The sequence below is a fragment of the Rhododendron vialii genome, chromosome 9a, assembly GCF_030253575.1.
Source record: "Rhododendron vialii isolate Sample 1 chromosome 9a, ASM3025357v1".
In the NCBI taxonomy this organism is placed as follows: Eukaryota; Viridiplantae; Streptophyta; class Magnoliopsida; order Ericales; family Ericaceae; genus Rhododendron; species Rhododendron vialii.
Window position 1 is genome coordinate 3,607,782 of NC_080565.1, and position 10,276 is coordinate 3,618,057.

Here is a 10,276-nt window from a genome sequence, read left to right on the forward strand (position 1 = left end):
CTTGCTACGTATGCCACACTTTTTGTAGCAGTTTTACTTATTTTATACAACACTACAACCCAATAATCTGATTAGCAAGATCATGCAACAATACTAACAAAAAGACAAGATGGCTCCAATAACTTCCTTGGCATTTGGCAATATATTTGCAATTTGCATAAAAAGCAACAAAATATGTCTCCAAACATCAGTATGCTACATGTCTTTTCCACATTTCTATCTATCCCAAAAGTGAAGTACAAGCTTTGCACCAAAATATCAACAAAAAGGCCTTCCGAAACATCTATGTATCCCAAAAGTAGAGTTTAAGCCTTGGCACCAAAATATTAACAAAAAGGCCTTCCGAAACATCTATGTATTCCAAAAGTGGAGTTTAAACCTTGGCACCAAAATATTAACAAAAAGGCTTCGAACCAAAACAGTCCTTCCAAGTGATCATGAGAACCAGCGCACTAGCAGATCTTACCTATATCGATCTTCAACAAAAAGTCACAAAAAAACCTTCTCTCTTCTTTATCAACCCATAAACCTACATATGGTAGAAGCAAACATTTCAATTGATGGAGTTATAACAATTTCTACTAAACCAAATTTATAAACAATGGAGTATAACAAATTATATTCTTTTTTGACGTATATAAGTGAAAAAAAAAAAAAGTACATTACCCTGGGTTAGATTCCATAAGAACCTTGTCAGCAGGCCATGCAACGGTAGATCCAACAGCTTCATCAATAGTAGTCATAAAACTTGTTTGCCTCCACAAAAACATTTCAGGCTTCTTTGGAACAACCACCCAAACTCTCATTGCATTAGGTCCAATGGGAACATGATGAACATGATCAACAATGTAAGTGTAGTGAAAAACTAAAATTAAAAGCACTAATAATCTGAATAATTAACAACTCCACTTGCCAAACATAGGATACAAAATTACATGAAACTAACTTGCCTCTCTTCCTAATTCTCATGGCTGCAACTAACGTGTATATACATCCTTAAACTGCTGGTTTTAAGATTGCAATACACCATTATATTATTCACTGGCTTGAGCATCAGGTGGATTATGTCCGTGCCCCTAGTTAATTTCTAAGAAAAGCAGCAAGAAGTTAGAATGAGTTACTCTGGCAATGGACTTATATTTTCCGCTTATTTTGCTTGAACTTGAAACAAACAAGCAAAGCAAAATACAAAAGAAAGAAAGCCAACAAATCCATCCGTTGCTTCTTCACCTATTGGATAGGATAACCTTTTGTCTTCTCATGCAAAGCTGTACATGAATGGAATGAACAAGATGCTTAGAACATACTATGGTTAGAGAAAAATAATTCAGGAGAACAGGGCTACGAAGCAGTTGTAGACATGGAAAAGGAATTTTGTTTTTAATTTTAGTAGTGTAACGTGTAGCACTGTGGAAGCTAGGAGCTGTTCACATGGCAGGGACTGTTTTGTGTTGCAAAGCAAGGAATAGATGTGAACATGACTTCAGTGCAGTTTTTTTTTGTGACTGATGGTGCATGGCAGCAAGCTTCTTTAAGAGAAGCAGCTGCTCAGGTGAAGTTTGGAGCAGGGGGATCAGAGGAAGTTTCACAGGTTGATGTGTGTTATGCCAGCTCAGCTATGATCATATATAGCGCAAAGGACATGGTGGAATGAGGTGAAATGGAAATTGATATGATTTTAATTCCAAGAGGGACAACTGAATTTAATTCCACATAAGATTCACCTCAAATGAAAATTAATCAACAAACCACTAGCCTACATTTAAAGCACCTAACCAGTTGAAATTGAGAAGTTTCGAATTTAAACCAGATGAATTTGTTTCGGGTCTGAAATGGGTTCTCTAGTAGTTAATACTTTATATAGTCTCTAATTGAAGCACCAATATATGGTCCTGTCACACAATCCTCACACATTAGCTCATATGCATACGACCCTAGCATGCAACTTTAGTGAAGCTCCAAAAGATTTTCATATTACAAAGACCTCAGGCACAAACCAAGATAGCTAAAGTGGAAAATCATACCGAGCAAGAATGCAAACGGCAGGTCTGCCACCTGGGAGAAAAAGATTGTTCAACTCAATGGTGTGCCTAGTGCATCCAGAAGAGAGATAAAAGACACATTTGGCCAAATCAAACAAAAGTAAAGTGAGCATTCCGGAAATGGATAACAGTTGACACCAAAACCAACATAAAATGCTTATAACTGTAGATACACTAATAGAAAGATGTATTATGTACTTGATTCTGTGGAGAAGTGTCACATTACTTATCCATCTTATGCGCACAACATTCCAAATAATTTTCAGAAATATGTCAAGCAGGAATGAATAACTTTTTTAAAATGCTAAAGTAAATAACTTTTACCAAGGGAGAAACAATGGGTGTAGTTGGTGTTCCTTCTGTTGCCGGATTCTGAGCCTAGATTCATGATCTTGAAGTTGCTAAGACTATACATAAAGACTAAGAACAACTAGCTTTAGAGATATGTAAAAGAGTAGTGAAAGAGCAAAAGAGCTAATGGTCCAATACATGAAGGCAAAGAAAGAGGCACCCATTAAGCTACACATTTTAACAAAGACAAAACCAAGATTATGAGAGGAAAAAAAAGGGAAGTGCATGCTGTCATTTCAATTGGCCAAGATCCCTCCCAAAACATCACCAGAATAGTAAGGCAAATAGGAGCACTATTACAAACAAAACAAAACTAATCCATCTTGAGCAATTGCTGTCATTTCAATTGGCAAAGAAATAGGACCTTTTCAGCATTTTCTTCTGGATTAGTACTCCAGACATCTCTAAGATAGGAGTTGAAAATACTCAAGGTTATGCATGTTACAATATATGTGCCACATCATATGGTTCCTCTCATACTCGCCAAACAACTAACCATCAGAAAAATCAAGTGATCAATGACATGGCATATGAAACTAATGCTCGAGAAAACCCTGAAAGTAGTGTCTCAAGGAGTGATGGAAGGACAAGTAGTGCAAGAGACAGACACATTGATGAAAAGATCTGCTATTTAATTGGTCTATAGATAAGATTGCCCTTCCACCAGGTTGAACCTAGGTTGATGATGTTGTTGAGGAAACGTTTGGAATCAAATTCTAAAAATTCGGCAAGTATATTATTAGGCTATGTTGATCATTTTCAGAGTGTTGAATCGGAGGACGTAAGTTGGGGCTGTGGACGTAGGTTGGGGCTGTGGTTGGTGTAACATCCAATGCTCAGTTTGCACTTGCTTATGTGAATGCTGGACACAAAGGAGGTTTTCTTTGGTGGTGCTGGATATATTCCTAATATTGTGTCACTCCAAAAAAAAATATTGCCATTGCCGTAAGCCCAAGTTTAGCACCAGTTAACAAGTGACATATATAGTAGCAACAATTATTAGTAACACTTCATTTCAATAACCAAACTTTAGGTATATCAGTAAGACTTCATCAATTTTTCTTTGATTTCTCTCCCTAGTTCACATTCCATTTAATAAAATAAAGACAACCATAGGAAAAAATAGCAAGATACACCATCTTGACATGAAAAACAGTTGCCATAACAGAAAATTAGCAGCAAAATAGGGACAGCAGCAGCCGTAGAAAAACAGCAGCAACAACAACAACAAAATAGCAGCAACAATTACACTTTTATGATGCTCTATGATGCCTTCACATCCAAATCTGGACGCTCTATGATACGGCAGACACAGAAGCAAAAACATAGCAGCAGTAGCAGACACAACAACAGCAGAAACACAGCAGCATATATACAAAACAATGCAGCTTACAGATTCTTCACAGCAGCGAACAGTATGGTTTCGCAGCAGGAAAAAAAACATGACTCTTGTTGAAAATACAATCAAGACTGAAGTGGTTTTCAGTATGAAGGTGCTAAATGGATTATCTAAGTTGCTACAAAAACCAATTGATGCTACATCTTTGGGATTGGCTAGTAAGTTTTAGGGGGTTTAACCAACAATAATGATGTATAAGAATACATACATCATATTGAACAACATTCTTGGCTTGAGGATTTCATAAAGAAGAAGGAAAAGGGGGACCAAAGACAAAAGATTACTTGGAATAAATAAATTTGGGACCTTTTTTGAGTTATTCATTACTCTAATCGAACGTGCAACCATAATATCACAAAAAAGACCAAACAAAGCAAAGCCCAAATTCCCGAACACAACAAAACGAATTCAATGTACTGGATTTCCTCTAGTCAATTAATGAGGTTTAAAAATGGGTTGCAGGCTTGAATTCTTTACCAGAAAATGTGAATGTGATTTAGACTAATGTGGCTGAAACATGGCATCCCAAAAAGTTAATGGGATTCAGAGTAAAAAGTGAATGTGAATGCCAAAGTGTGAAAGTGAATGCTAAACAAAAAGAACACTCTCAAAACACATTCAAACTAAAGTGAATGAAACACAACTTACAGCAGATTCAGGTTCAGAACACAGTCAAAGTAAAGAACTGTTAGTGCCAAAGCTTTTCCAAAGCTGTCCAAAGCAAGTGAAACAGATTCAGTGCAGATTCAAGCAACTGAAATAGAGTCAATGCAGTTCAAAAACAGGTTCAATGCAGTTCAAGCAACTGAAACAGATTGAATACAGATTCCCACAGTGCAGATTCAAGTAAAGCAAGTCCTCCCAGGCTTTTTTTATTTTCTATGGAGAAGCTAACTTAAACCCAAGCACATAATACTAGTCAAGGTGCGTATAAGGTGGCCCGGACACCCCGAGTTATCAAAAATGTTTTTTGCAGAGATAAAATTCTATGGCTTGACATTTACACACCCCCCCCCCCTAAAAAAAATAAAAAATAAAAAATAAAAAATTCTATGGCTTGAATACCTGCACCAAAAATCGTTAAAACATTTATGATCGAGGAGAAAATGTCTATCTGACCAAAGAAGTTTTAGTTTCCGCCCACTCTCATATAGCTAACAGTTGTAAGCTTACTGGAATGTTTCTGCTCCTAAATTTAGTGATTTTGTTCTTTCCCAGCAATTAGCACATCATTTGGGTGGGTGGTCCCCAACCCTTTCCCAGCAGTGTCAACAGGTTAGTGTTTTATCGCAAGCAATTTCTGAGGGATTTTGATGGAAAAGTTGTCTTTGTTTGTGGGTTGGAAGGGGACAGTGCTTTAGTTTCTGAGGGATGTGTTGGTTGGAGGGGGATCACTGTGTGAGGCACGGGATTCATCTGGATTGGCAGGGGCACATCCGGAAAGGAAAGAGTAGAAAACACCTCTTGGATTACTCTGCAACTGCATTATGCGATGCTATTTTGGCACTAGTCACTTGGATTGCCCTGTTAGACCTCTCACCTTAAGCAGCCACCATTTGGATGTATCCTGCAATTCAAATCATTTGATAAAATTCTTTGAACATGAAGTGTATCCATAAAAGAATTCGAAGAAAACATGAACACACGAGGGAAAAAATTGCTTTGCAAGAAATGTGAAAGATCGATGTGAGAGAGGAATTGAAGACCTGATCCATCCTATTAGAGTGAAGCAGTAAAAGAACGCAAGGTGGTTGTGCGTTGCTTCTCATTGTTCAGGTGAAAGCTTCAGGACCATACCATGCTGGAAATTCTATGGCATGCAGTCGTTCGCCACCAACTGATCAAGTTTGCTTGGGACACCTTTTTTTTTTTTTTTTTTGATCAACGCTTGGGACACCTTAATGATATGAGATGTTATGTTGCAACTGCAGTGACAATACATCTGTTAGATTTCGGTTGGTATTGTGTATCCCAAACGGATTAGTGAAGTAATATATCTGGGCTATGCTTAATCCGGGATCACAAAAATGTTAACCAAACACTGAATATTTGGATACTCATTCCAGTCAAATAAACGTGCACATAAATTGAATTGGGTCTCTCGGCTTGCCCTCTCTGATACCATTAGGATCTGATTTGGAGGCATGGTTTCTCAGCAAAACAGATATAAAGGGCCACTGTTTCAGTTGTATTCTGAGAGCAATCACTTTGTGCATATTACCAAAAGTTAGGTCTGTCTTCAATCCTCCCCCGCCCATAACCCTAATGATTGAGGACTACATGGGTTATGCTGTTGTTGTTGTATTCCAATCAAATAAACTGGCCCATAGTGTATACTAATGTCCTCTTACCTGGTGAACTTGTGCCAGCTCGACAAACAAGGGAGACAATTCAGTCTCTATGTAATCACGTGTAATATTCTCATATCCATTAGCAAATATCGACCAATCTGTGTGAGGAGAAATATCTTTCTCCTTGGACTTACTTCTGTTTTAGAAGTAGCATAGTAAAAGAATAGGAAGCTACAATGGGCAGGTCTACCGCAAAAAATGGTCCCGAGAAGAAATCACATAACTTTACCTATATAGTAAGTTGTAGCCTTGTAGGCCAGTATTTCTATAACATGTTAACTCTAGTATCCACATGTGAAGAGTTCAATTGCTGCCAAAAACTACATACCTTCAAATCGTAGTTGCCATTTCAAAGAAAAAACACAAGGCTTTAAGTCCCAGTGCAGAAAATTTGCCGAATTAACGTGTTTCAGCCCTCCAAGGATCTGATAGGAGAACCACTGATTAGAAATTGAAGTTATGAGATGAGATATTCTGGCCCAATTATGTGATTATTACTAAAGTGATTGACAAACACAATAAACCATAATCTACTTTCTAGTTTGAAAAAATGCTAGAAGTGTTTCCTACTTTTTATAGTTTCCAAAATTGACCTATTCTTCCACATAAAATAATACTTACACCCAAGCAACGAAGGGGTCGGATCAGGTCAAACTTCCCCCGACCAGTTTCGTCCAGTTTTTTACATCTGGGCCATCCAAAATACTTTGGATGGTTCAGATTTGTTCAGGGGTGTTTTGGAAATTTTGTAATAAAAATTGTACCCGAACAAATCTAGGTTGTCCAAAACACTTTTGAAAGGCCCCAATTCAAAAACTTGACGAAACTGGTTGGGAGAAACTTGACAGGATCCGACCCTACCAAAGAAAAGCCCCAAACAGAAAGGTTGATTTGACCCCATTTGGTACCTCCATTGTTCTCCCCTGACCTTCCCATTCACTAATAAATTCTTCTATTTGAGTCACAGATTGTGAAGGTTGGTTTCTTGCGTTGTGACGTTTCCAACAAGGGTGGAGATAAGAGATTTGATAGCAACACCCATGCACACACATAGTATGTGCCCGATTTCTACGTACATAATGCGCAACAACATGTATTGCTCTGTGTCTCATTCTGAAATTGACATTGTTAATTATACTGCTTATAGATTCAGATTTAACGATCGAGAAACTGTGTATATTTTGGTGTTAAACCGGCTGTTAATGGATGATGGTATTAGAAAGCGCATAGTGGAGTGACGTTTTCATCATCCTATTTCAAGTGTAGTTTCAGCTCTTTCTTGTAAATGTGGATTTTCTGTTTGAGTGTAAATTCTATCCGCCATAGGTGGAAACCATGGGGTTTCCACCACCGCATGTGGGCCCTACAAGACTTTTTTTGTTACAATCTGAACCATTCATCTTGTAAAACACGTAGAGTAGTATACCCATGAAAAAAAATCAGCTTGATTGGATATCGATAGGTATATCAAAACTTGAATTTTGGCTTACAAAATAGAGGGTCATAGATTTTGAAGTTAAATTGTTTATGGCAGTCCATTTCCTAAACCGAAATTTAATTTTTAATATACCTATTGATGTCCGACCAAGCTCATTTTTTGCGTGCATATACTATATGTGGGCTCTACAAAATGAACGGTTCAGATTATAACAAAAAATACTTTGTGGGACCCATAACGGACTGTGGTGGAAAACTAAAGGTTTCCACCAGTGGTGGAAAGAATTTTAACTCTTTTTGTTTATTGAAGGCAAGACTACGTCCTAAAAAAAAAGTTTTCCTATTGCTAATTTTCATTTGGTTATCCCTAGCTAAGACTTAGAATAATCCTTTTCAATGGGCTAAGACCTCTCCAAATGTAGATCAACCAAAGCCTCCAAAATAGCCGAAACGGAGAGCCCAAAACAGAGATCAAAACAGCCCCAATGATCAGAAATAAACAGCTTCAAATAGCTCAGAGAGAGAGGGAGAGAATGACTGCCCTAATTTGTCCTCTTACTGTTTGCACCATATCTGTGATTTTTATATTTCTCGTCGATTGGATGACGCATGGCGTAAATGGAAGGGTATTATTGGAAGATCAATGAGACTTATGATTTGATCAATTAATGTGATTATTATAAAGCCATAATGAGGCCTTATAGATTAAATAATGAGATTTGGATTCTTCCGTCGGTTGATTAGTATTGTTTCTTTGCCTCTGACGATTGGATCATAGGTGGCAAAAGAAGATGTTTCCAACTGCCCCCTAATCAAAGGAGCGGTTATGCAACGTGTTCACACTTTTTCTTCATGGCAGTTATTTGTATCAATCCTTCGTGGAAGTTATTTTTACAAAGACATGAATGGAAGAAAAAGTGAAAACTGACACCTTGGAGGGAAGGATTCAAATTCAAAGTTAGGAGGGCCTATTTATGTTTGAGTTTTTAGTAGTTTTAGGGACACACAAACAATGCCAACAAGCCTTTTATCTTTTCTTTTCTAAGAGTAGTTATAACTTGTAATCGTCCACTCGACTATCTCAGTCGGCTGTACTTCTATTTTGGAGATTAATAAAGTCCATTTATTATTCTTCTTCTATATTTCATCCACTTCATTGTTTGTTTCTAAAGAGGTCCCGAAAACGGCAAGGAACCAAACTCCACTTTTACACCCCACATTCCAGCAAAATCACGAAACAGTTTCCCGTCGATTGGATAGAAATCAGAAAATTTGGTAACACTCACCCACCGAAGCTATTGGAAATTGTCTCACATCAGTTAATTATCTCCTCTAAAACTAGTATATAAGTCTGGGCAGTCTCTCCACTCATTGCCAATTGGTTTTGAGGTGGATGCTTTAATATGTTATCAGAGCTAAATTTTCCGAGGCTTTTCCCCTTTGTTTGTGTCATAGTTGCACTTTATTTCGTTGTGAAACGTGTGTTCCGGATCCTTTGTTGACCTCTCCACGTGCAAGTCAGGGGTCGCATGTGAGGGGGAGTGTTGGAAATTGTCCCACATCGGTTAATTATCTCCTCCAAAATTAGTAGCTGAACCTGAGCAGCCTCTACACTCATTACCAATTGGTTTTTGAGGTGGATGCTTTAACAGAAACACTCACACACAGTGCACTCTCGTTTTTCCATTTCTCCTGGTACTTGTGATGTATATTCCAAAGAGACTTTGTTCACTTACAAGTTTTAAATTTTTTTTCACCTAGCCACCGAAGTTTTTTATTCAAAGAGTCGTGGGACCATGGGATGTGGAGTTGAAATGGGCAATTGTTCATTGTAAGGGTAAATCCCTCAGAGTCATGTTATTCAAGTTGTTTCTAGCCGCTGTGTTGTATCGTATGGGCTTGAACGGAATGCTAGGCTTTTTGGGAGGAATTCAAAGGAGTCTCAAACTCAAGCAGTTCTTGCAGCTGTGGAAGAGAAGGTGAGATACAGCTAGAGCAATCTGTGCTATCTGCTACCGAACTACGAAGACTACAGAAAGGATACATGAGAAATCATTGATTGGTTTTATGAAAGGGAAAATCAATGACGTATTAACCTTAAAACATCTATCTCAAGATTCTAAGACTGTCTCGGCTATTTAGCATAAATTCTAGCATCATTTTTGTGAGATCAGACACTGAACTCCTGGAACAACAGCCTCAATATAACCGAACTTAACAAATTTGAACAGAAATAAATAAATCAAGGCTAAAGCAAATAAATGTGCAGAAAAGTGTTAACAAAATATTTATGAGTGAGTAAGACCTTTGAGAACTCAAGTCTTACCATGAGTTTGTTAGACAGATTTAGCAACTCACGCAGTCTTACAAAATTATCCAAAAATGATGCATCATTAACTGGTTCTTGGGAATTTTCAGTTTGTGTGTACACTGAGTGGTCAGTTAATCGAAGAACATGTTACTAAAACCATTTCACTTACAGGTTTTAAATGCACAAGGAGCAAAATAATTAAGAACTACTTTCTTCAACAGAGTTCGCTGATTTATTGTTGCAGAGGCCTCAGAAATCGCAACGGCTGTAAGATTGAGAGAACACAACCGCTTATTGACAGTGAAAGACTAATCAGTCTGAAAAAACGAAAACAAAAAGAAGATGCACAAATTGGTAAATTACCTGGATTGGCATGGAGAGGGTA

General features: G+C 37.7%; 2 long non-coding RNA genes across 2 annotated transcripts; both read right to left on the reverse strand.

The window, feature by feature from the left end:
* Window positions 1-281: 281 nt before the first annotated feature.
* On the reverse strand, window positions 282-831 carry LOC131302001 (uncharacterized). Its single transcript, XR_009191507.1, has 2 exons — window positions 667-831; window positions 282-529 (listed from the first exon to the last, which is right to left on the reverse strand). It is a non-coding gene; the product is annotated as an uncharacterized LOC131302001 (long non-coding RNA).
* A 4,255-nt stretch (window positions 832-5,086) lies between these two features.
* Window positions 5,087-5,871, reverse strand: LOC131302002 (uncharacterized). The gene is made up of 3 exons (XR_009191508.1): window positions 5,690-5,871; window positions 5,499-5,652; window positions 5,087-5,359 (listed from the first exon to the last, which is right to left on the reverse strand). It is a non-coding gene; the product is annotated as an uncharacterized LOC131302002 (long non-coding RNA).
* Window positions 5,872-10,276: the final 4,405 nt, after the last annotated feature.